The sequence below is a fragment of the Equus asinus genome, chromosome 22, assembly GCF_041296235.1.
Source record: "Equus asinus isolate D_3611 breed Donkey chromosome 22, EquAss-T2T_v2, whole genome shotgun sequence".
NCBI classification, from domain to species: Eukaryota; Metazoa; Chordata; class Mammalia; order Perissodactyla; family Equidae; genus Equus; species Equus asinus.
Genome location: NC_091811.1, coordinates 43,457,379 through 43,484,405, shown reverse-complemented (window position 1 = coordinate 43,484,405; position 27,027 = coordinate 43,457,379). Strand labels below are relative to the sequence as shown.

The following is a 27,027-nucleotide window of genomic DNA, read 5'->3' as shown; positions in this document are numbered from 1 at the left end:
CTCAGATTTCTAGCCTCCAGAACTATGAGGAAATAAATTTCTGTTGTCTATGTCACTCAGTCTGTGGTATTCTGTTGTGGCAGCTTGAGCAGACTAATACACAGGTTAGAAAGTTTCTGCAAGGAAGCCCAAAATATAACAACTCAATTAAAATCTGCACTAAAGGCCAGAAACAGCAGGATTTATATTGAAGAAAATATAATCAGTGATTTAGAGTAGTGTTTCTCACACTTTCGTGTACACGGGAATCACCTGAGCTTCTTGTGAAACTCCAGATTCCGATAGGGAAGTGTGGGGTCTGAGATTGTGTATTTCTACCCACCTCCACTGCTCCTCATCCAAACACCACATGTGGTATTTATGCAACATGGCCATAGAGCACAAGCTCGAGAAGTTCAGAAGATGACAGATATGGATGACAAGGAGCATGTGGATGCTCCTGTTTCTAAAAGAGAGAACAGAGCAAATGCCACAGCAGCAGTAATTCAATGTACAGCTGAAGAAAATTTCCCTGAGGGTCAGAGAGAACTGAGAGTGTAGAAAAGAGGTACTGCCACTTTATGTGCAAAACTCAATAAAGTGTTCTTGGACCTATTTCAGCAAACTAAAGAAAAACAAAGCAGAACCAAAACAAAACAAGACCGACAGAACTACAACAACTATAAGCAACAAAATGGGGTAGATTTTAAGGTGAAACAAGAAACAAGCTGGCCTCAGAACTCTCAGCAATTTCATTTAGCTAAAGAAATGTTGATCATAAATTTGTTCTTAATAGGGGAAAATGCAAATCTAAAAGTCCAACAATTGTTTAAAAATTATGGTACATCCATGAAGTAGAGACTATGCTACAATTAAAATTACATAGCAGAGAAACACATAATAATATAGAAAATATTCACAAAAATATTATAAAGTGAAAAAAGAAGGAATATTATAAAGTGAAAAAAGAAGGTTGCAAACCAGCACATGATTCCACTCCTGTAAAGATGTATATGGAGGAACATGTGAATATATGCCTAGAAACAACTGGAAGGATGTATTTCTGCTCCCTGATGAGAGATTCCAGGCGATTCTTTATTTTCTTATGTCTTGTTGGTATTTCCTAAATTCTCTACAGTAAAGATAAAATGGGTCTATGAAAAATGTCTAAAAAATATAAATCACTAGTAGTGTCCATCACTGGGCACTTTATGTCCACTGTCTTATTTCATGTTTTATAATAAATATGTAAATTATTTTTAATCAAATAGATATTATTGATGTTCAGGGAATATTAATCACTCTGTATCCTCAGGAAAACTAGCACGGAACCGAGAACAGCATTGCTATAACCTGGTTTCTCCTGTTTGAGGAAATAGTTTTCTTGTTTCATTTCTGATTTTCCATCTTACAAAACTTTCAAATATTCAACAAAGGAATAAATGAGTTATACTGGAGATGATTTTCTTCTATGATGTTTTCTTAAAATTATTTTTCAAATCAGAATTTACTTCAATAAAATTAAGAATAGAAAATGTTCTCAATTCCTTTATAAATGTCATGACTATTATAATAGCTACTAAGCAACAAATTTTCAAAGTAAAAATGAAGAAAAATGGGTGCTAGAACAGAAATGTTTTTTATGTACAAGTGATGATAGAAACTTTTTTCCTTTTAGTGAGAAGAAGAAAAGGGCCACATATCTTTTTTTTCTAATGAAAGACATAGTGTTTTGGAAATAAATATTTTAATGTTTTTCCCTAAATGTGGTTTAATTTTGCTTTTTATGGGCATTTCCTAAATCTAACTTAAAATTCTAAAGGACAAATTATAAGGATTTTTCAACATACATACAATATGCAACTCCAGCCTTCTATTAGAAGAGTTAATAAGCTGAACACAATATAATTCATAGCCACTCCTAGGTCTAATTCTTAACTGATCTTTAAAAAACAACAATAACAAAAAGAAAATAAGAGAAAAGAAAACAAAACAAAACCAGCCACCTCTTCTCCTAATTTTGGATATTAAAAATAAACATATTGCATTAGAGTTATTTTTTAAGTTCAAAAAAAATCGCTTTAGGCCTTTTCTAAAACTGAAACACATCATTTGAACTCATCTATATCACGTCAGATAGCTTACAAATAATTACTTTTTGGAAATGAAAAACTTAAGTTATTCGAGTGGTAACTGCCTTCCTAACTGTAATTCTCACTTTTTCTTGCCCTGTGGTAGGTTTTTCAAAATGACAGAAATGCTGTCTTCTCAATGTCTTTAATTACCTTATGCTTTTTCTGAATTTATCATCATATGCATGTCCTTTTGTGGTCTGAACTGGGCTTGGCCACGTGACTGGCTTTGGGCAATGGGAGGTTAGATAACATGATGCAAGCAGATCATAAAAAGCACCTGCAAGAGTACACTTGCCTGCTCTAGCCCCTTTCCACCGCCATGGGAACATGTGCAAGCTAGCCTGCAGGAAGAGGAGAGCCACGTAAAGCACAGGCAAGCCTTCCCAGTTGTCACAAGCGAGGTCCTACTAAATCAGGTGACAGCCAGTTCACTCCTAGACATGAGAGCAAGACCAAACGAGATCAGCAAAGGCACTTAGCTGACCACTCAGGACACGTGAGCAGAAAACATACATTGTTGTACACCACAAAGGTTTTTTGGTTGTTTGTTACCCATCCTTACTGTGGCAATTTGTAACTGATCAGCATTGCATTGGCACTGTTTTAGAATAAAGTGAATTGAAGACATTTGGAATATCTTGTAGAAGCAGCAATGATGAGGCTGTCAGAAGTGACTGAGGAAAGAACCTTGAGCAAGAGTTAGGAAAAACAGATAGGTGTTCATCAAGACGTTTAAATATTCCCTGTGAATTCTCAAGAAATATTATGGGTGTGGTGGGAGCCAAATATCCTATAGACAGAAGTCACTTGGTAACAAAAAATATTATATTAGGTTATTTTTTTAAAAAGAGGGAGTAACCTTAGAAACCCACAGGACTTGGGACCTTATTTTATTAAAGTTTATTATTATGAGTTCCTTTAGACCTTAATGGAACAACAGAGGGACTAAAGAATAGAAAATAAAAGAAAGAGTGGGCTTCTCTTCCCCATAAACGATAAACCACTGAAGGGAAGAGACAATATTTTATTTATTTGTTTCATTTATCTCCCACAGTACCTAATACTGTGATTTGCATGTAAATTTGCACTCAATATGTGGTTTGCTGAATTGAGTTGGACAGTTATAGAATAATTACTTTGTAATTCTTTTGAGTTCTACGTGAGAATTCTCATCCAGGATTTTGCTGAAAGTCACATTCAAAAGTTTGAAATTGACACGGAAGTCTATGCTTCTTTGCATATGGTTCATTTAAAAAATGTAACCTACTTAATCTAGTTTCAGGCAACTATAAATTTAGTATCATTTGCCCAGGTTCCCTACAACAAAAATACAAAGAATACCCTGGAGAGGTAAGTTGTAGGTGAGAAATGAGAAGAATGAAGGTCGATGGCAAGGTCACCAGTGATTCTAACAGCAAAGGGACAAGGGAAAATCAGAAGATAAAGCTGATTGCTGACTCACCCTCTTGCACCTCTGAGACCTCAGGTAAGACACCTAATGTCTCTAAGCCTTGTTTCCCTTGATTATTTGAATTCTCTATAAAATGGGGGAATATCGCAGAAAAGGGGCAATAAATATGCTCTGTTCACCTCACTGGGTGCTAGTGAGAATGACCTGAGTTGGGGTATATGAAAGCCTTATAGACATTACACAATGTGAAAAACTATCATCCTCATTATTATTGTGATACTAGATTAGAGCATATTATGTTCTATGTGACATCATATTTATCTAGCTCTAGCTCTATGATGTTAAATAATCACGTTCCTTCTTTCATTCTAACTTCAGAGAGCATAACACCACACCTTCCAAAAGAAATCTCCACGTGCCCCTTAGCCAGGCTATATGTAGAGACAGTGAGAACTCCCGCAGTGGCGACATGTGTTCTTGGCCTTCGACCCATGAGTCAGAGATTGGATTGGCTAAATTGTAAAGAGAACTTTAAGTAACTGTCTTATTTCTTGGACTATGCACAATTTCCCTATTTAAGTTAATGTGATACTTTGAGAAAATTACATAAGCAACAGAATGCAGTATATGCAATAAAATCAATCTGTTCTGAAATTCAGTAAGCCCACCAGAAACCGTCAGAGTTAAATTCCTGATATTCAGTACAAATTAAAAAGAAAATTCACAACACAATAGTCTTCTCTGTGGAATTCATACAAGAGAACACCAATAATATGAAAGAAATAATAAGCGTGAATGATAACCCACCAAGTACAATGTAATGAGAGAAATATTGGACTTGAACTAAAAGTTTTGTGTTCATATCCCAGATTTACTCTCAATTATAATGTGACCTTGAGCAAGTTGCTGAAAATCTCTTAAATTTCCATTTTCTCATTTATGTGATGAGATTACCACCTACCTTACAAAATTGCTGTAAAGATTAAATTAGGCAAGGCTTATTAAATAAGAGTAAAGCATATGATACTTTGTTTCCTTTTTTTTTGGTTTTCATCTTCCCTGAAATTTGGTTAGAGCAAATCCTGCTTCAAAGGACCAATGTGTGTTTCTCCCTGCCTTGAAGCTAAGGCCATTTCTGTTGAGCTTCTGCCCATCCAACTGTGTAATATGATCCCCATGTTCTTGCTATAAATGGAGGCCTTTCTCATTTGTGGCATTTCTTTCTTACCCATATAGTCCCCAACTCGAGCTCTCAGACTCTGCTCTGTCACAAGAAAATTATCATCTGTGTGCTCACTGCATGAGCTTGGTTTATCACCCCCTCCATATCACCTAGTGTGGTGGGAACCTATATAATTGTAAAGTGGTTGCATAGCAACCACATTATCAAGCATCTCCATCCTACCTTTTCTATTTTAAAGCTGCAGAAAATTAGTGGAGCATTTTCAGCTAACAACGGTGTTTATCCAGAAAGAGAGAAGGTAAGATTCCAGGTTGCTGATTCAGTTGTTTTTTTATTTACCTCCAGTTTTATATTCACCACGCTTGTGTGTAAAACAAGGACTGAAGTGCTCACAGGTGAGGCAGCGATCAGCATCTAAACATATCATGTGCTCAGGGAGAGCTGTCATTGCAAGTATCCAGAGTTATCTGGGTTATCACAGACAAATAGCTTCCCCCAGAACATCACAAATCGACAGCCACCTGCTCCTTCTTGGCTGGTGGAGTGAAACAGACACTGTAGTCTACTGGCTCTGCTAAACTGTGAATTACGTACGAGTGAGCCAAAGCCACTCTGCCAGCCATTGAAAGGAAAATGACTTCACTCAGCAGGAGGACTCCCCCTTGCCAAAAGAAAGGAAAAGAGACTTGAGAAATCATTTAAATCAACACCCTTATTTTACATACCAGAATTCAGGTCAAGTGCCTTGCCCAAGGTCATAAAACAGCTATCTCGCTGCGAAAAATAGGATGAGTAAAAATCTTTCGCTTAAATTAAGGGTTCTTCCAAGGACATGGCACGATGCTGTATTCTAAGAGCACAGTACTGGTATGGAGTGAGACTCTTCGGCTTGTAACCTCGTTCTCCAATTATATGGAAGCTACCAAGCTAACCTTTAGCGACTTCAGTTTCCACGATGCTGGGTCATTTTGAAGAGTACACAAGACAATCCCCATCATATTCATGTAATTGCTCCTTCTATAAGTACATGTTAGCAATTATTATTATTATTCAATGGTCCAGAAAATCTAAACCTGTCAAGGCCCAAAGTAATTTATTGATATCTTCAAAAGAAGGGAACATCCTACAATCAATGGAACTGTAAAGTCAAATAAACTTCCAAAATTTAAAGCTATATCTGGATCACCAACTATTCAGTCCCCTTAAAATTCTCTCTTCCCTACCTTTGGAAATTCAACTGGCCCAGAACAGTAACCACATGTAATATGGAGCTTAGGAAATAACAGTTTTTATTTCCATCTAAAATCCTCATTTGAGCCTTTAAACCATACTCTAGCCTTTTTTATAGAAGTAAAAAAATATATATATACAAAAAATAAAAATTAATGAAGTATGAGGAACCCTGCCTAATTTGAGCCTTGAGCCATGGTTTAAACATTCATTTAAAGAAAAGCTCCCATGATTAATTATCACTAATTATACTTTTTTGATCTAGGAGATCAATAATCAACTAGATGTATCATTTGGAAGAGCTTATTTTTGGTTAGGCTATTAATCACAGCCAGAATAACTGCGGGGGTGGGGAGGTAGTGTGGAAAAGATTTCAGAAAGTATTCTATCAAAGATCAGGATTCTCAAAAAAGACCAAGGCAGGTTTTGCCCCTCCCCAAAAATAACAAAAAACACAGGGCAGGGGGCGGGGGGACTCATATAGCTCACAGCTTTAAGTAGATTCTTTGAAAAAGATCATTTTGAGTATTACTCTTAGGCCTGGCCATGCTTATTGATGATACAATCATGGGTTCTGGACATTTTCTTCTACAATCATCTTTCCTTCGCTTAGTAAGGGAGACTCATTCCTTCTCCGACCTCAAAGATCAGTAAATATGGGTATAAATCTTCAAGAGATCTCAAGTTATCCTTTAGCTTACCTCTCTGGTACCAGGTATGTTTTCTCAAAGGATTTCCAAGTGTCATTTTACCATCCACATAAAAACAGAGGTTATCAGAAGTGGGTTGCTGGTTCATCACCTCAGGGGTTCCCTGGGCAAAATCTGAAACTGGTCCCTTTACACAGAGGGCAAAGAGAGACTGAAGAAAAAGCGAGATCACCCCAGACTGGTAGATGGCAGCTTTCATAAGCACAGAAACTTCCCTCTGAGGCTTGTCCTGGGTGGCCACAAGACGAGTAGATCTCTGCACCAGCCCACCGGAATCTTAAAAGTTTATAGAGGGGCCGACCTTGTGGCGTAGTGGTTAAGTTCACTCACTCTGCTTCACCAGCCCAGGGTTTGTGGGTTCCCATCCCAGGCGCAGACACGGCACCGCTCATCAAGCCACCCTGTGGCAGCGTCCCACGTGCAAGATAGAGGAAGACTGGCACAGACGTTAGCTCAGCGACAATCTTCCTCCAGCAAAAAGAGGAGGATTGGCAACAGATGTTAGCTCAGGGCCAATCTTCCTCACCAAAAATAGTGTATATAGAGGCCTTAATGGGATCCAGTCACACATACAGTCCAGATGGTCTCAACAACACATTGCTCTCTCAAGGCTGTGCCCTTAAAGCAGCTCCTAGTGTGAGAAGAATGGGTAGAATGTACATTCCAAGGACAAGGGAGGGGTAAGGAGCCTCTGATTGCCTGGGTCCAGCTCATGGTGAAATGGCAGTCACGTCCTCTCAATGACCTCCTCCAACATGGCTGCATCAAGCAATCAGGGGACATAGCTGCACTTTCAGATCTTTCATGGTTCTTCTGGCATAATCTCTCTGATTCCTGTAAGAAGATGGCTATGGTATTCTCAGGCCAACCTCTTTACAATATTATAATCTGCTACTCCAAAAATATTTCTTTCATTTTCTTGATCATTCAGTGAACCCTGAAAGACATTATGGATCTTACTGTTTGATTATTTGTGTGGTTGTTTTGTTTTTAGAAACATCATCAATGAAGAAGAAGAAAATGATAATAATAAAGACCAGAGAGTCTTAATGTAACTTAAGCTGGTTAAAATTTTCCCAGTTGATACTTTCTTCTCTTGCCTGAATGAAGAAATTTACATATTTTTCTTTTAGAGGGATACACTGTTAGTGAAAGAACTCTCCAAGCACACTTAATCTGGGCAGTGGCGACACCCTCCTCCCCCACTTGTCTTCATTAATACTGGAGCAGGAAGCATTTTACAGTCAATTATTTTTGCTTTTTTTTGCTATCTGTGACCTTATATAAAAGCTGCTACTGTGTTCAACTGCAAATGTGGGATGATAAGCCCTTTAAGTGAGAATTTAAGCCCCTAGTAAGGCATGAATTTCTGTGACGAATTTAGTAAAGAAGGTAGTTGTGAATTTGACTCACCAAATAATGGTGAGTCAGTTAGGAAGTTGAGGGATGGAGACAAATGGAGAAGAAATGGATAACAGATAAATAAAGATCTGGAACAAATATAGAAGTGCCAATAACATGGGCCTCATTTAACCTCATTTTTTCTAAAGCTTTGGGCTATAGGAAGTTCTTAGTAAAGTTATAGGAAGATCATTTAAGAATCATCTGGAACAACATGTATGAACTTTGAAGGATTACGCAAAGAGAAATAAGTGAGTCATAAAAGGACAAATATTATACGTTTCCTTATACGTATATCCTTATACCTTATACGAGGTACCTAGAGTAGTCAAATTCATAGAGACCAAAAAGCTGGTGGTTGCCAGGGGCTGGAGAGAGGGGGAAATGGGATTGTTTAGGAGGTACAATGTTTCAGTGTGGGAAGATGAAAACGTTCTGGAGATGGATAGTGATGATGATTGCACAAAAATGCAGACGTACTTAATGCCACTGAACTGTACACTTTAAAATTTTTGAAATGGTAAATTTTATGTTATGTATATTTTAACCACAAATTAAAAAAAGAATTACCTGGAGAAAGATGGCAAAGGAAAAAACTGATTAGGATGACACAATTGAAATGATGAGAAGCTAAACATGTGTATAAATATATATATACACACACATATATATATTTCGTGTTACCAAATTCCCTTATCATAAAATCTGTTTTTACCTTAAAATGTGTAGAAAATCTCAGCAAAAGAGTGCCCCCATGTGGACCTCTGTGAGGTGGCAAAATATGTAATGAATAAGCCTGGGTATTCCTCCAAAATTACACAGGTCTTTTGAATTATACGTTCTAGTTCTTAGGCATAACTCTTATGCTTGCTTTCCTTGATGGCAGAGGACTCAAACACCTCCCAAAATTTTATCCAAAATCAGAGACTCAAAGAAGGATGCTGATATATTTTGAAGAGATTCTTTTAATTTTTAGTGACAGAGTCAAAAGATGAACTTTCATTTTCTGAAAGTTTTAAAGGTTGAAGTTCGGTAGCTGTTACGCTAATTGGAACCAAGGATGTTTAAATTCATCTTGGGTTTCTAGAAGAACTTCTCTATATGAAAAAAAGATATTTTGAGTGTGTTTTGGGGGGGAGAGAGATGTTTTCGAACATTAATTTTATTTCATTCGTCACTGTATTTTGTTCTATTTCTCAGCAGGAATGACGTTTTATTATTACTGCCACCCAACTTTGCTGTTAATAAATAGGAAACTAGAGAAAATAAATATCTCTTTGATCTCTGCAAAGTGGAACAATGTTGTTCCACAACAGATATTTTTATTTAACACTTTTCTTTTAAGTTGCTTTTTTGCTGACTCCATAATTGTTTCTTTTTTTCTAAGCAAGAGAATTTCATCAACCTCTTTTGGTGGCCTAGGAACATGTTAAATAAGTTTTTCAAGGTCGTTGAAAGAATGAGTGGCAAAACAAGATTAAAATTCTGATGTACTGATTTCCTACACTAATCTTAGCTGATTGCCAATGCTGCAGCTCTAAAAATGCATGTTCTTAAGTAGAAGCAATTTTTAGTTGGGATTTTTCAAGGTAATTCTGATTTTGTGGGGAGAAATAACTTAGAGGATTTGATAAAAGTTTCTTTTGTGAACCAAGCCTTCAACCATGAATATACTAATTTTGAAGAAGACAGCAGAAAGGCTAATTGCACCTACTGGCAGCTTTCACTTGACCTTGAAAAGGTTAGAGTCATCCAGAAGTCTCATTAGAAATACTGTTTAGTGAAAAGTTCAAATTAAATTGCTTTCTACTCTTGGGCTTCTGTTTCCTTGGGATCTGGAACCTGAACTAGTCTGGTATTAATGCAATAACTAACAGTAAGGAGCTAAAGCAATTTGTGCTTATCCATCCTGAGATGCTTTGGAGACCATTAGTTATAAGTTCATGTTGTCATTATAATGTCACATTAACAGGTTATTATCATTTCCAATTGTAACTATGTGGGGATTTAAAAAAATTTTTATTCTGGGATAATTTTATATTTGCAGAAAAGTTGCAAAGATAGTATAGATAATTTCATTATACCCTTCATCCAGTTCCCCCTCATGTTAACATTTTGCATTACCATGTTACATTTATCAAAATTTAGAAACTAATATTGGTACATTACTTTTAACTAAATTCCAACATTTATTCCATTTTTCCACTGTTTTCCTCTATCCAAGATTCCCATCGAGGATATCACATCACATTTAGTCCTTATGTCTCCTTAGTCTCCTTTGGTCTGTGACGGTTTCTCAGACTTTCTCTGTTTCTCATGACCTTGAAAGTTTTGAGGAATATGTATTTTGTAGCTTGTCCCCAAATTTGGTTTCATCTGATGTTTTTATCATGATTAGGCTGGAGTTAGGGGCTTTTGTGTAGAATACTTAAAAGGTGGCAATGTCCTCATCACATCATACCAGAGATGCATGATATCAATATGGCTTATCACTGGTAAGACAACTTTGATCACTAGGTTAAGATAGTGCTTGCCAAGTTTTTCCACTGTAATGTTGCGATTTTTTCCATTTTTTCTTTTCACTGTTTTTCGGAAGGGGGTCACTATGTCCAGCCCACACTGAAGGTGGAGGAGAAGAGGGAGAATTAAGCACCACCTCCTAGAGGGGCGTGTCTCTGCATACATTATTTGGAATTTTCTATAAGGAAGATTGTCTCTTCTCCCCTATTTGTTTATTCAATGATTAAATTATGTCAATATGGACTCATGTGTATTTTATACTTCGGGTTATAATACAATACTATATTATTTATTTTGTTGCCCAAATTGATCCAGCTCGGCCACTGGGATCTCTTTCAGAATTGTTCCTGTGACTTTTCGCCATGCCCCCATTCTTTTGTATTCTGAAGCACTTCCTTACCTTCTGGCATTCCAAGATGCTCCAGGTTCATGCAATATTTACTCTGGCCCAGCCCTAGAATCCACCGTTTTTCCAAGGAGCTTTAATTGCTTTCAATGGCAAATGGCAAATGTGGAAACCAAGATCTGGGCACTCAGTGTGTTCATTGCTGTTGGGTGTCACTGCTTCTAAGCCCTCTCAGCAAATAGAACTAAGAAACAAACGTATATATATTAACCTATGTATATCCATACATTTATAATTATTTCTATATCTCTCCATCTGTAGATAGATGATGGATGGATGGATAGATAGATAGGTAGGTAGATACATACATACATACATACATACGTACATACATACATAGAAATTCATACCGAAGTCTCTGACACTAATCCAGTACCATAGAGTTCATTCTCACCTTCTGTGAGAATTTTTTTTAATCTCTGTAAGTCAAGTAAAAGTTTTTTGACCATGTGGCAGATATTGCTGTCTGTTTATTCACCTAATATTTATTCATGTCTTGGTGATTCCCCAAATTTTAGGGTCAGCAATGTGTCCAATTAAGAAATTCTCCCCCAAGACTCTCTTTAAGCTAGAATTGCCCCCATGTATTCTAGATTTACGAGATACAAAAGGAAGCTCCCTGGTGGACCTTAAGGGAAAGTTTGTGTTTTCCCAATAAAACACATTTTTCCTCTTCATTGTGCTCTCTTCCTCCCATCGGAGCCATGCATATGACATCCGGAGGTGGAGCGTCCACCTTATGACCAAGAGGTAAAAGGCCATACCCTGAGGATGGCAGAGCAGGAAGATAGAAGGAGCCTGGCCTGATGAGTTCTCTAAGCAACTGCAGCAGCTTAGACTGGCACCTCCAGACTTCTTGTTACACAAGGAAGCTGAACTCACAGTTGGTTAAGCTACTGTAGTCTGTGATTAATACAACCCAATGGAAGAATAGAATAATATTTTCTTCTTTCTAAATTGAATGGTGTGTTATTGTGATATGTGCCATGAGATACCAGCCAGTGCTGGTTTGTTGTGTTATGTTTATTAACTATGTAATTAAGTATTAAAAAGCATATTTCAGTTTCAAGGGTTGATGCGCAAAGAGTTTAACAGCATTCTTACAATCAGTTCTAGGCTAGCAAGTTTCAAGATTAACTAAATTTTCATCCATATATACCATGTAAAGGAGTAAACTTTGGAAAAACAAGGAAATTGTGAATGGGTCCTAAGTTTATACAGTAGTATCACAAGAGAGTAATTTTCAGGATGTGATTCAATCTTAAGACTATAGTCCACAGATTCTTGGTGTAGCATGAGAGAATATGGGTTAGGGCGAGAGAGAAGCAGGGGAGTGTCAGAGTTCCTGGGAGAATATGCAGTTTGAAAAAATTACATTGGATCATTTTTTCATATTCATCAAAATTACATTTTGATCAATATATTTCATTTTCTTTGAACATTAATAGTGATGATAATAGTAATAGATGTGATCTGTGTTCCAGGCAATATACTAAGCACTGGAAAAGTATTATAACATTGACTTGTCACAACAATGCTTTGCAGTAGCTATTCTTAGCATCTGCATTTAAAAGATGAGGAGCTCAAGTGTAGAAGTGTAAGCTCACATATCTAATAAGCACTGGTATTCAAAACCAAGTGTGTCTGATTCGAGGATCTATGTCCCTACTCACCTCACCAAACTGTTTCCTCACTAAATAACATTAAAGGAAATTATAGGGCTCCTGTTTTATCAAAAGACACTTTTAAAAAAGGGTTTTTTAAAAAGTTGAGTAATACTGTTATACTCAGTGAAAAATGAAAAGATGTTTTCCTACCTCCTGATAGGAGTAAATCACATTGCTAAATGACATAGATTTCTAGATGAATGTAAGAGTTTAAACTGACATTTGATTTGCATGAGTCTATGACCTTAGGTCAATGCAATGTCACTATGAAGTCTTTTCTCAATCAAAACATAAAAATGAGGTATATTAGTTTCACGTGGATTATTTGCAATATTTTGAATCTTTATAGCAATGACAGGCAATTTTTGCTGTTATTCTGATTTAGGAAATGCCAGGTATCTGTGAACTTAACTGAGATGCATAAAGCATGACTTATGAAAGATTTTGGAAGGATTTTTGTCATTTTTTCTATACATAATAAATGTACGTGGTTTTATTCTTGAAAATTGCTGCTTGTTTAATAAATTTAAAGATAGAAATTTCTACCAGAACAAGAGTAAATAATTTTTCAAACGTTTACAAGATAGTATTTTTAGGAGACATAATGCTTTTTTTTTCCACTCTATTTAAAATAAAGAGTCATGGTACCTTTAATTGATGAGTATGGACATTACCACTTATTGCCTTGTGAACATAAAAGTTTTCGTGAAGAGCTTGTGATATGCCTAATACAACTGTGCACAGGAGTGAATAAAGCGTCTCAAGTAGCAATTCCAAGGTATTGACAGTCATAGCAGCAAAATCTCGTATCTGGAAGTAGCATCCATAATAATTTTAATATCAACGTATAGTTGCATAAACCCTCATTGATTAAAGAAAATAAATACACTTTTTTTCAAAAAAGGCTTCTGCATATAAATGGATATATATATAATCATAAAAAGAGATAGCTAAAAATCAATAAAATTGCCGTAGTAGCCTCTACTGAGGAACATGCTTGACAAAGTATGTATTTTATATGTAGCCCAAATGTCATTGAAATCTCCAGACACCTTAATATCTGAATAAAATTTCCTCTAATATCTCATTCCATGGATTATGTCAATATAAAACTTTTCTCACGTTTTCTGACAATTATCCAGGTCTTGCATTTTCTTGGTTCTTCTGGCTTCGAATGTTTTGCCCTTTTAATTAGTTAAGCTGAGAGATAACCTTTCCGTCTGGAAATACCCTTTCTCTTTCAGGTCGTGTTAACCCAGATATGAAACTCAGTCGTTTATTGCAGCTCACAAAATAAAAAATCTGCTAAGACCTATATGCAGGTAATATAATTTTACACATTTGGGGGAAGGAAAGGGATAGAAAAGACTTTACTTTGAAGCAACATGATCATCTTGAATTGAATAATAAACATCCTAGTTATTAAAAATCCTTCAGCCCTCGCCTCATCCTACCTCTTTACTCCTCATCATTGTTCTTCCCACTTCTATCTCACCTCTTCCTTGCCTCCCCTACTTCCTGAATTGCCACCCAGAACTCCAAATTCAGCAGAGAAATTCTTTGGTCTTCCTCTGAGTGCCCTGAAAAACAGAGCCTGAGAAAGCCTACCAGCTCCATTTCATTAGGAAGTGAAACCCCAAGGAAGCAAGAATAAGATAAAAAGGAAAGTGAACTGGGGAAGGAAGACAAGAAAATAGGAGGGAGTTCATTACTGACACGACTGTAGTTTTACAAAAAAACATAACTTGATACTGCAGGACTTGTGGAAATGTTTACATCTCCAAACAGTCAGGAGGAAGTGAAGAAAATGTGTCTGCAGCACCCTTTCCATCGCCTGTCTTTCATTGGTCAGTTTCCAATAGGGCATTAAATTCCCTGCACTTGTGGTTTTAAACACCAGTATTCCTCATCAAATATGTATGTAACAACATTACTTGATTCCGGGGTATGCTTAAATGATAAACTCTGCTTCAGAAGTTTATTTAGCAATCAAACTCACTAGCATCCATAGTCTGTTATTTCAAACAACCTCTTACCAGTATCCTCAATTCTTCTACCCTGTTATCCTTTTGTCACAACCTGTTGGGAAAAGAAAATCCTAGAACAATATACCTGCACTGAGCATTGCTGGAGAAAATGCACAATGGGGAATTCTGCCATAGATTCACCAACCTCAACTGGACTCTCAACACAGCCCAACTCAATGCTTTGTTTCCTTCATTAGTTTGCTCTCTTGTTCACCACACAATTTTAAATCTTCACACTCCTTTAACCTCGAGCCTCAAGCTTTTCCCTCCCTCTCAGGGGATGACTTCACCTGCTACTTTGGAAGGAAAATGAAAGCCTTTACAGAAACATCCCATCAAATTCCTGTCACTCAATTTTCTCATCTACCTGCATCCCTTGTATCAACAATAGGGCCTGTGTACAGTGGGTACACAATAAATGTTTGTTGAATAAATACACAGCCATTCTTATTTCCTCCCTCACGTGTGATGAAGAAATCTCCCTTCCAGGGGCTGGCCCAGTGGCGTAGTGGTTAAATTTGCACACTCCACTTCGGCAGCCCAGGGTTCACAGGTTTGCATCCTGGGCACGGACCTACACACTGCTCATCAAGCCCTGCTGTGGTGGCATCCCACACACAAAAAAATAGAAGAAGATTGGCAACAGATGTTAGCTCAGGGCCAACAATCTTCCTCACCAAAAAAAAAAAAAGAAAGAAATGTCCCTTCCACCTGTCTCTTCTATATTTTCAACCTTCCCCTCCTTACTGACAGCATTGAAATATGCTATAGTGTCTCTAAGTTTTTTTTGAAAATCTCCCTTCAGCCTTATATCCACCTTCCCACAGCTGTATAATAAGCTCTCTATAAATATCCTATAATTTGTGTGCCCATTCTACTGTTGGTCATTTGAGTTGTTTCCAGTTTTTTGCTGTTACAGTGATTCTGCAAAGATACTGGTGCATGTTTCCTGGTGCATGTATGTAATATTTTCTCTAGAAGACTAATTTCTTGGTCACTGATATGCACATCCTCAACTATACTCCATAATGCCAAATTGTGATCCAGAATGGTTGGACTCTTTACACTTCCACGAGCCATTTGCAAGGCTTTCTTTCACTCCACATCATCATAAGGTGACTTTCTCAGATTTCTTAGTTTTTGCAAATCAGATGGGTGTGTAACGGTATCACACTTTGGCTATAATTTGGATTTTTCTGATTATTAATGAAGTTGACCATCTTTCAATGTTTGTAGGCCATTCTTATTCCTTCTATAAGAAGCTTATTCAAATATTTTTCCCATTTTTCCTTTGGGTTGTTTATCTTTTTAGTGTTGGTTTGCAGTTCTTTGTGTATTCCAGATATTAATACTTTTTAATTAAATCTCTTGCAAATATATTCTATTTATGATTTGTTTTTCAGCTTTTTTATTGAGGTAACATTGGTTTATAACATTATATAAATTTCCGGTGTACATCATTATATTTCAATCTCTGTGTAGACTACATCATGTTCACCACCCAAATGCTAATTACCATCCATTACCACACACACGTGCCCACTCACCCTTTTGGCTCTCCTCCCTCCCCCCTTCCACTCTGGTAACCACCAATCTAACTTCTGTATCTGTGTGTTTGTTTTGTTGTTGTTGTTGTTGTTTTTATCTTCTATTTATGAGTGAGATCATACGGTACTTGACTTATTTCACTTAGCATAATACCCTCAAGGTTCATTCACATTGTCACAAATGGCAAGATTTTATCTTTCTTTTATAGTTGAGTCGTATTCTATTGTGTATATATACCACATCTTCTTTATCCATTCATCCCTTCGTGGGTACTTAGGTTGTTTTAGGTTGTTTCCAAGTCTTGGTTATTGTGAATAATGCTGCAATGAACATACGGGTGCACATATCTTTACACGTTTGTATTGTCATGGTTTTTGGATAAATACCCAGCAGTGGAATAGCTGGATCATATAGTAGTTCTGTTTTTAATTGTTTTTTCTTTTGATGAGGAAGATTGGCCCTGAGCTAACACCTCTGCCAATTCTCCTCCATTTTGTATGCAGGTCACCACCACAGTATGGCTTTGATGAGTGGTGTAAGTCCATGCCTAGGATCCGAACCTGCAAACCCCAGACCACTGAAGTGGAGTAGACTGAACTTAACCACTATGCTACCAGGCCAGCCCTTCTATTCTTAATTTGTTGAGGAATCTCCATACTGTTTTCCATAGTGGCTGCACCAGTATGCATTCCCACCAGCAGGGTATGAGAGTTCCATTTTCTCCACATCCTCTCCAACACTTGTTATTTCTTCTCTTGTTAATCATAGCCGTTCTGACAACAGGCATGAGGTGTTATCTCATTGTGATTTTGATTTGCATTTCCCTAATAATTAGTGATGTCGAACATCTTTTCATGTGCCTCTTGGCCAACTGTATATCTTCTTTGGAGAAATGTCTGTCCAGATCTTTTCCCATTTTTTAATTGGGTTGTTTGTTTTCTTATTGTTGAGATGTATGAGTTCTTTACATATTTTTGATATTAATCAGATATCAGACATACTGTTGGCAAATATCTTCTCCCAACTGTCTTTTCGTTTTATTGATGGTTTCCTTTGCAATGCAGAAGCTTTTTAGTTTGATGTAGTCCCATTTGTTTATTTATTCTTTTGTTTCTTTTGCCTGGTCAGACATGGTATTTGAAAATATGCTGCTAAGACCAATGTCAAAGAGTGTACTGCCTATGTTTTCTTCTAGAAGTTTTATGGTTTGAAGTCTTACATTCAAGTCTTTAATCCATTGTGAGTTAGTTTTTGTGTATGGTGTAAGATAATGGTCTACTTTCACTCTTTTGCATGTGGCCATCCAGTTTTCCCAACATCATTTGTTGAAGAGACTTTCCTTTCTCCATTGTATGTTCTTGGCTCTCTTGTCAAAAATTAGGTGTCCATAGATATATGAATTTATTTCTGGGCTCTCAGTTCTGTTCCATTGATCTGTGTGTCTGTTTTTGTGCCAGTACCATGCTCTTTCAATTACTGTAGCTTTGTAGTGTCCTTTGCAATCAGGGAGTGTGATACTTCCAGCTTTGTTCTTGTGTGTCAGGATTCCTTTGCCTATTTGAGGTCTTTTGTTCTTCCGTGTTTTTCACTTTCTATAGGCTGTCTTTTGATAAATAGAGGTCTTATTTTTAATGTAATTGAATTTATCAATCTTTTCCTTTATAGTTTGAATATTTTGTTTCTTGTTTGAAAAATCTTTGCTCTGAAATCATAAAAATATTCTCATAGATTGTCTTATAAACATACTATAAAATCTCTATCCATCTATAGTTTATTTTTGTGTATTTGGTAGCCAGCTTCCAAGATGGTCTCCAATAATCCCTGCCTCCATTATTTATACCCTTGTGTGTTATCCACTCACACTAAATAAGGCTAACCTGTGTAATACATAAGACAAGCAGAAATGTTTGTCTTTGACCTCTGAACCTAGATAGCAAAAGGCATCAGTTTCCACTTTGCTCTGTCTCGTATCACTAACTATGGGAGAAGCCAGCTGCCATGTTGTGAGGACACTCATGCAGCCCAATGGAGAAATCCATGTAGCTAGAGGCTAAACTTCTGAATCAAAAGCCAATGAGGAACTGGTTCACAACAGCCATACAACAGGTGAGATAAGCCATCTTAGAAGTGGATTCTCCCATCTCAATCATGTCTTCAGAAGACTGTAGCATTTGGCTAACATTTTGACTGCAACCTCGTGAGAGACTCTGAGACAAAACCACCACATAAGTTGCTCCTGAATTTCTGAACTGCAGAAACTGGGAAAAATAAATATGTATTATTGTTCAGAGCTCTATGTTTTAGAGTAATTTTTTGCATAGCAATAGATAATTAATACATTATACATGTAAGGTAACATTTCAATTTCAATGTTACATAATTAGTTATTGCAGCATATGTTATTTTAAAAATCCTTTCTATTTACACTTATCTGCATGAGTAGCTTTGTCACAAATAAAGCTTCCAATTCTACATAGATCTGTTTCTGGACTCATTCTATTCCATCGGTCAATTTGTTCATCCTTGAGTTGATTCTTCATTAATTACTCTAGCTGTATAATTTTTATATTTGGAAGGCAGTTATGCTCACCACCATACCACCAATGCACATTAATTTTTTATTTTTGATAAGGCATACTTCCAGACTTCAATATTCTTCAGGAAATTCTTATCTATTTTTTAGCCCATATATATATTATATATATATTTGGAATCACCTTATCATTCTCTACAAGAAAGCCCGTTGGGTTTCTGAGTATTGTAGCCTATTGCATTATTTTCATCCATGTGTATCCATGGTGTATTGTGGCATTTATTTGAAATTGTCCTTCAACAAGTTTTATAATTTTCTTTGTAAAGGTCATATACATCTTTTGTTAACTTTATTCCTCGGTATTTCATTTTCGTGTACCAGCATGGAGTATTATAAAATGGAACTTTAAGGAGGATACAATTTTAAATAGCATAAAATAGGAGCTGGCCCGGTGGTGCAGTGGTGAAGTTCACACGTTCCGCTACAGTGGCCCGGGGTTCGCCAGTTGGGATCCCGGGTGCAGACATGGCACCGCTTGGCACACCATGCTGCGGTAGGCATCCCACATATAAAGTAGAGGAAGATGGGCACAGATGTTAGCTCAGGGCCGGTCTTCCTCAGCAAAAAGAGGAGGATTGGCAGCAGATGTCAGCTCAGGACTAATCTTCCTCAAAATAAATAAATAAATAAATAGCATAAAATACAATAAATTGCTCAAGCCAGAAACTGGCACAAATAAGCACTCAATAAATATCTCAAAGCAGATTTATGAAGGAATAAATAAATGAGTGAAGAAGTAAATAAATACAAGGATGGATATCTACCATTTTTTCTTTTTAAAGATTTTATTTTTCCTTTTTCTCCCAAAGCCCCCCAGTTCATAGTTGTATATTTTCAGTTGTGGGTCCATCTAGTTGTGGCATGTGGGATGCTGCCTCAGCATGGCCTGATGAGCGGTGCCATGTCCGCGCCCAGGATTCGAACCTGGTGAAACCCTGGGCCACTGAAGCAGAGCACGTGAACTTAACCACTCGGCCACAGAGCTGGCCCCTACCATTTATTTTTGGAATGACTGGTATGCCTACCGATAACATATCTATTTCAGTTGCCATTCTACTTAGGTACTCAGTATTCTCAGACAATTTTTTCTCCCATGATAAAGAACCCCGATGTTTTCAGTTCTTACCTCAGTGTGTCTCGTAGAGAGGAATACGACATCTAAAGGAATCACTTCAAAGAGTGTAAGATGGCATGTTATAGCAACTTGTCTTTTCCTTTTCCATGACTCCCTTCCTTCTTTGGAACTTTGTACCTGTGTAATTGAGCATCCTAATAAGTATATTCAGCTCAATGTATTGTACTTCATTGAGGCCTTCACAAACCTTTTCATGTGTAAGAATGATAGTTATATCTTTTTCTGCAGCTTCTTTTATTGATGTTTTTGTTGTTGTTTTCGTTTGTTTGCTATAAAAATTAGACTCTTATTCAATAGAAAATATGACCAAAAAAGTTCTCAAAAATTATATTAGGCCCCATCATCACTACTATCTTTATCAGCTCCCCACGGTGTATGAAATTTCTCAATATTTCCAAATGCTCAACCCTAGACATCACCTTTCATAGATATTTTTCAAAATCTCTTAAGTACATCAGCAATTCAATAACTTCTGTTCTTTTTTCAAAATCTTGGGAAGAAACTTCGTGTTGGAATTGGGCCAACAACGTGTTTCTCTCTGTGGATAAGCAAAACTTCATAAGAGCTAAGATGATTCAAGCAGATGTTCATCATGTAACTGCCAGAAAAAGCACTGGGAGTCACAAAGATAATTCAAATCCAGTGTTTGGAAATTTCCGCACCGTACCCAAGCATCTTTTGAAGTTGATATTCAACTGTTTTTAAGTACTTTTAAAGACCTTCCTAAATTTCATCTAAAAAGCACTTTTGAAATCTGATGTACTGTTCCTGCAAATATATCTTAGATGGATTTGGATAGTCTTTATTTTGTCTTTTAGTGGCTCACTCACGTGTAAACATATAGGGCTCTCTATGACCCAGACACAACTTATTTCTTGCCACCTCCTATCTTCAAATCCTCTTTCAATCATATGGAATTTCTGGCATCTCCTAAAGCATATCATGCTGTTTCACACCTTTGTGACTTTGCTCTCACTGTTCTCTTCCCCTCGAATACTCTTCCCCAACCCCTACTGCCATTATCCACCACAAATACATATTATGTTTTCAGATTGAGCCCAAAATCACTTGTCCTAGGAAAACTCCTCTGACTGCCATTCACCTCCCACAAGCGAAATAACTTTGGTACTCCCTCTCTCCACTCTAGACCTTTCTATCATGCTACCTAACACTGTATTGGCTTGTTTGCATTTGTGGTGCTCACTGAACACCCATAAATTCTTGGAGGCAAAAATTGTATTGCCCACCTTTGGATTACTAGCACCTAGCAGTGTCTGACTCGAAGTATGAACTCAAGGAATGCATCTTAAAGAAACGAATGAATAAATGCACGCCTGTATCTCCATCATGATTTAATACTTGATTAGTAAAGGTATTAACTTTGTTCTCCCACGTTTTGAGATTTAGACTTGTGTTAAATGAGATCAGTTGCACGCATTAGATATTACCTTGTCCTTTTCATTTGTCCCTCGCACACATGGGATAAATAATCTCAATAAAGGTTAAGAAAACATATTGTAATATGTCATAACATAGAAAAGGCAAATCTAAAACAACATAGTGCAGACACTCTGTTTCCAATGTTTGACATAATGCTGGAGTAAAACTTTAAAAATCTTGAAAAGAAAGAATACTTAAATAATGAGACCATTATAATGTGCCATTTATATGCTTGTAATTGTGCTGTATTCTTTAAATGTTACCTTGTTTAATTTAATACGCACAACAAGCCTGTAAGGTTTGTTGATATTTTCCTCATGTGCAAATAAGAAAACTTTCCCAAAGTTGCACCAAGTGACTTTGATTCCAGTCTTTCTAACACAAAAGCCCATAGGTTTTTGTTTTGTTTTCCTTTTTCTTTTTTTATTGTAGTAAGAACACAACATGAGATTTACCCTATTAATGAAATTTTAAATGTACAATATTGTGTTGTGTGTTAATAAACACAATATTGTACAGCAGATCTCTAGAACTTAATCATCTTGAATGACTGAAACTCTGTTCCCGTTAGACAATAACTCCCCATTTCCTCCTCCCCCCAGCACCTGGCAACCACCATTTTACTCTCCACTTCTATGTGTTTGACTATTTTAGATACCGCATATAAGTGGAATCATGCAGTATTTGTCCTTATAAAAGGCTATGTTTTAATTTATTAACTCTTTGAAAAATAACATTAATAAACACTAACATGTTAACATAGATAACATATCTGTGAACAATAACTGTATTTTCAAAAAATTAGCAAGAAGAGTTTGTTTTACATATCACCACCCATCTCATTGAAGTGTTTGAACTATTGGGAAGCATCAAGCTCATGCTGGCAGACTCACATTTTCCAAAATTTAATTCTTCCTTCAAAATTGAATCTTGTCATTGGCAACAAATACTGTCAGTTGTTTTCTCTGAAGTAGCAAACTCACTTTGTTTATTTTCAGGAAAATATTTGCCAAATATCCAAGTCTGAGTATAGTATGTCTGTCAGTGTTCTTTTTATGATGTTCCAGTTGGTGAAAAAAAGTGTCTAGTTCAACTTGCAACTCACTCGCACAAATGCTTTCCTGCAAGACAATCGTCATACTTTAGTAAATAGCAGAAGAACTTTATGTGTTTGTCCCATTGAATCACACAGAGTATTAACAAGACATATTCTCAAGGTTGAGATTTAATAACATTAATAATTTCTACTACTTCAACAAGGATATATTTAGACAAAGCAGACTTTTTTTTTTGATGTGAATTTGTGGTTGTGGAGAATACAGAAACTATTAACAAAGATTGGTGCCATCATCTTGATTCGTGCTAAGGTGCCAACAGTGTTACTCACTACTGCTTTTGCACCATCAGTGCATATGTCAACACAGTGAAAAAGGCAAATACCTTACTCATCATGAAAATGGTTTGGACTTCATGGACCCCTGAAAGGTTCTCGCTCCTCCCCCTGGGGTTCCTTAGACCACACATTGAGAACTACACAACAAGACTGTTGCCACAGCCTCCTACCTGCCCTTCTGTAATCTGTTCTCCCCATAACATCCTAAACCAGATCATATCAGCCTTCTGCACAAACCTTTACATGGACTTCTTATCTCGCACAGAGTACTGCGGAGTGTCCTGAGCTTTCTGATCTTTCCTACCACTTTCTCAATTGCTCACCTTCCTCAAATCTCAAATCTAGTGGCTTCCTCATTCTTTTTTTTTTTTTTTTTGAGGAAGATTAGCCCTGAGCTAACAGCTGCTGCCAATCCTCCTCTTTTTGCTGAGGAAGACTGGCCCTGAGCTAACATCCATGCCCATCTTCCTCTACTTTATGTGTGGGATGCCTACCACAGCATGGCTTTCCAAGCGGTGCCATGTCCTCACCCAGGATCTGAACCAGCGAACCCCAGGCGGTCAAAGTGGAACGTGCGCACTTAACCACTGCGCCACCGGGCAGGCCTCACCTCCTCATTCTTGAACTCTTCAAGCATGCTCCTCCTCAGTGGGTCTTTACACTCCCTATTCTTTCTGTAAAGGGCATTTTTTTGCCTGAGAGATTTTCATGGCTCATTTTCTCTCTTCACTTAGGTTTTTGTTTAAATCTCACCTTACAGAAAGGCCTCCTTTGACTACAATCTAAAACGCATCTCTGCCATCCTTTAACCCTTAGCCTGCTTGGTTTCCTTTTTGCCATTTATTTCTGTGTTTGTTTATTGTCTGACTCCCCACACACTAGAATGTCAGCTCCATGAAACCAGGGATTTGACTCTGCTTACTGGGTTTTTTTTTTTTTCACTGCATGCAATGAAAATTTTTGAATGAGTGAATAAACTGCATTCTAATAGGCCCACCAAGGCAAATTCACAGGAATATGTTTGCCTCATTGAAACATAACCTAGTGTTTCTTAAACAAAAGTTCGCAGATAGACTGCGGCAAACGAACTCAGGATACTTTTCAAAGTGGAGAATCTAGGCCCCACCCTCAAAAGATTCTGATTCAGTCAGTCTAGGGTGAAAAGAGAGACAATGTATATGTTAAAATTCCCTGGGTATTTCTGAAGAACTGTTAGCTTGGAGAAGCCCTCTCCTAAATCACCATGCTGCTTTCTGATATAAAGCCTTACTAGATGCAGAATTTATATGAAAGGCAGCTAGGCAATCTGCTAAATCATTATTCAGACCATTCAAATTTCTAAGGGTCATGATTATGAAGATGGCTATAAAAACACGTAACTTTATAGAAAAGCCACATAAAATTAGAAGGAACTAAATTCTCTATAACTTTAACTACGTATCAATATACAAAAATCAATTGTATTTCTGTACACGAGCACTGATCAATCTGAAACCGAAATTAAGAAAACAATTTCATTTACAATAGCATCAAAAGGAATAAAATGCTTAGGAATAAATTTTATGTAAGAAATGTAAGACTTGTTTATACTGAAAACTACAAAGTATAAATAAATGGAAGCACACCCCACGCTCACGGTTTGAAGACTTAGCATCATTAAGATGGCAGTAGTCCTCAAACCGATCTATGGAGTCAATCCAATTCCTCTCAAAACCCCATCTGGCTTTTTTGCAGAAGTTGACAAGCCAATCCTAAAATTCATATGGAAATTCAGGGGACTCAGAAGAGTCAAAATAATCTTTAAAAAGAGAGTTATGCAGGGCCAGTCTTCCTCAGCAAAAAGAGGATTGGCGGCAGATGTTAGCTCAGGGCTAATTTTCCTCAAAAAAAGAAAAAGAGCTATGTTTTGAAAGAATAGTCTTTTCAATAAATGATACCAGGACAAACAGGTTTCCATACCCAAAAGAACAAAGTTGGATGCCTTCCTCACAACAGACACACACATAATTCAATAGGGATCATGGACCTACATTAATGAGCTAAAACTATAAAACTTTTAGAAGAAAATGTAGAAGTAAAATTTCATGATGTTGAGTTAAGCAAAGTCTTCTTAGCTATGACACCACAAGCACAAATGACAAAAGAAAAAATTGACACATTGGACTTCATTAAAATTAATGTTTTGTGCTTCAAAGGATATCATCAAGAAAGTAAAAAGACCACCCACAGAATGGGGTGAATATTTGAAAATCATATAACTGATAAGGAAATAGTATCTATCTGCAAATAAACAACTACCACTGTTCAATAACAAGACAACCTAATTTAAAAATCGACAAACAATATGAACAGACATTTCTCAAAAGAAAATAGTCAACTGGCCAGCAAAACATATGAAAATATGCTCAAAATCGTTAGCCATCAGAGATAAACAAATCAAAACTGCAATGAGCTACCACCTCCAACCAACTGGGATTGCTAACACCAAAGGACAAACAATAACAAGTGTCAGCAAGAATACAGAAGAATTGGGACCCTCTCACAGAGCTGACAAGAATGTAAAATGGTGGGGCTACTTTGGAAACAGTCTAGTATTTCCTCAAAAGGTTAAAACATAGAGTTGCCAGCAATTCCACTCCTGGGAATATGCTCCCCCCAAAATGAAAACACATCCACGCAAAAACTTGTGTATTAATATTCATAGAAGCATTAGCCATTGTAGCCAAAGAGTGAAAATAACCCCAAAGTCCATCAACTGATTAATGGTAAATAAAAGGGGGCATATCCATTAATCAAATATTATTTGGCAATAAAAAGGAATGAGGTACTGATATGTGCTACAACACAGATGAACCTTGAAAACATTACGCTGAGTGAAAGAAGCCAGTCTGACCTCATTTGATATGATCCAATTTGTATGAAACATCCAGAATAGATCTATAAAGACAGAAAGTAGATGAATGGCTGCCTATGGTGAGAGGTGGGTGGTTGGGGGGAATGGAGAGTGACTGCTGATGGGTCTGTAGTTATGTAGTTTCTTTTGGGGATGATGAAAATATTCTAAACTTTTAACAGAGGCTAACAAATGACTGGCTGATATTACTAATGCCATGATCTGAATGTTTGTGTCCCCCCAAATTCATATGTTGAAATTCCAAAGCCCAGTGTGGTGATACTAGGAGATGGAGCCTTTGAAAGTTTCTTAAATTAAGAGAGTGGAGCCCTCATGAATGGGATTAAGCCTATTGTAAAAGAGACCCCACAGACCTCCCTAACTCCTTCCGCCATGTTAGGACACAGCGAAAAGATGGCATTCCATGAACCAGGAAACTCTCATCAAACACTGAATCTGCCGGCATCATGATCCTAGACTTCCCAACCTCCAAAACTGTGAGAAATAAATATTTGTTGTTTATAAGCCACCCAGTCTATAACATTTTGTCATAGCAGCTCAAACAGACTAAGACAAACCCTAAGGCTCAAATATATGGTTTCAAATCCTAAGTGAGTCAAATGCATATTCTTGCCAACTGTGTTATCTTCCAAGAGAACGAGATAAAGCAGCTTCCAGGGAGAGGGATCAAGTGAGCCTCTTGGTTAACTCCTGTACCCCCTTCCATATCCTCCTTGATTAACTTATGAAATAGTTACAGCCTTTTTACGTTATAGTCCTCATTAGCTACCACGTTTTTGTGGCATAATTTAAAAGATTATTCTCCTAGAGCACACCAACAGAGGATAACAGAGTTGGGTAGGGACATTTATTCTTCTCTACCTATCTCTGATGCACTCAGATACTGTTTAATGCTCAAATGCCTTTTCCTTGCATCATCAAAGTATTTAATCCACTATTTATACTTTATTTTCACAATAAAGAAATCATCCAGCCTAAAGAGGATTAAATTGTATAGCAAATGGCATTTTTATTGTGGTAAAATGCACATAACATAAACTTACCCTTTTAACCATTTTTAAGTGTACAGTTCAGTAGCATTAAGTACACTCACATCATTGTGCAACCATCATAGCAAATGAGATTTATGTAAATAATTCAATGGAAACTTCAAACATATAATCAAATCTACAAAGTGCAGTTAATTATTAAAGTAAAAACCATAGTTCTAATAAAGAACCTTATCACAAGGCTTCAGATAAACAGTAATTCTGTTGATAAATCCATGACGCTATTTATGGAACCATATTTAAAATATGTTTACACTTGTAATTTCCTTTTCCAACCCAAAGATTT

At 36.9% G+C, this 27,027-nt stretch overlaps 1 long non-coding RNA gene across 2 annotated transcripts in view; it reads left to right on the top strand.

Annotated features, from left to right (window-relative positions):
- The window catches only part of LOC106822517 (uncharacterized), a 33,004-nt gene extending 19,183 nt beyond the window's left edge, over positions 1-13,821 (top strand). The window contains exons 3-4 of one of the 2 annotated variants that reach the window (XR_011497053.1): positions 3,427-3,600; positions 4,947-13,821. This is a non-coding gene — a long non-coding RNA (uncharacterized lncRNA). Of the gene's footprint in view, positions 1-3,426 lie in introns of both variants that reach the window. The other variant, XR_011497052.1, reaches the window with a different exon arrangement.
- Positions 13,822-27,027: the final 13,206 nt, after the last annotated feature.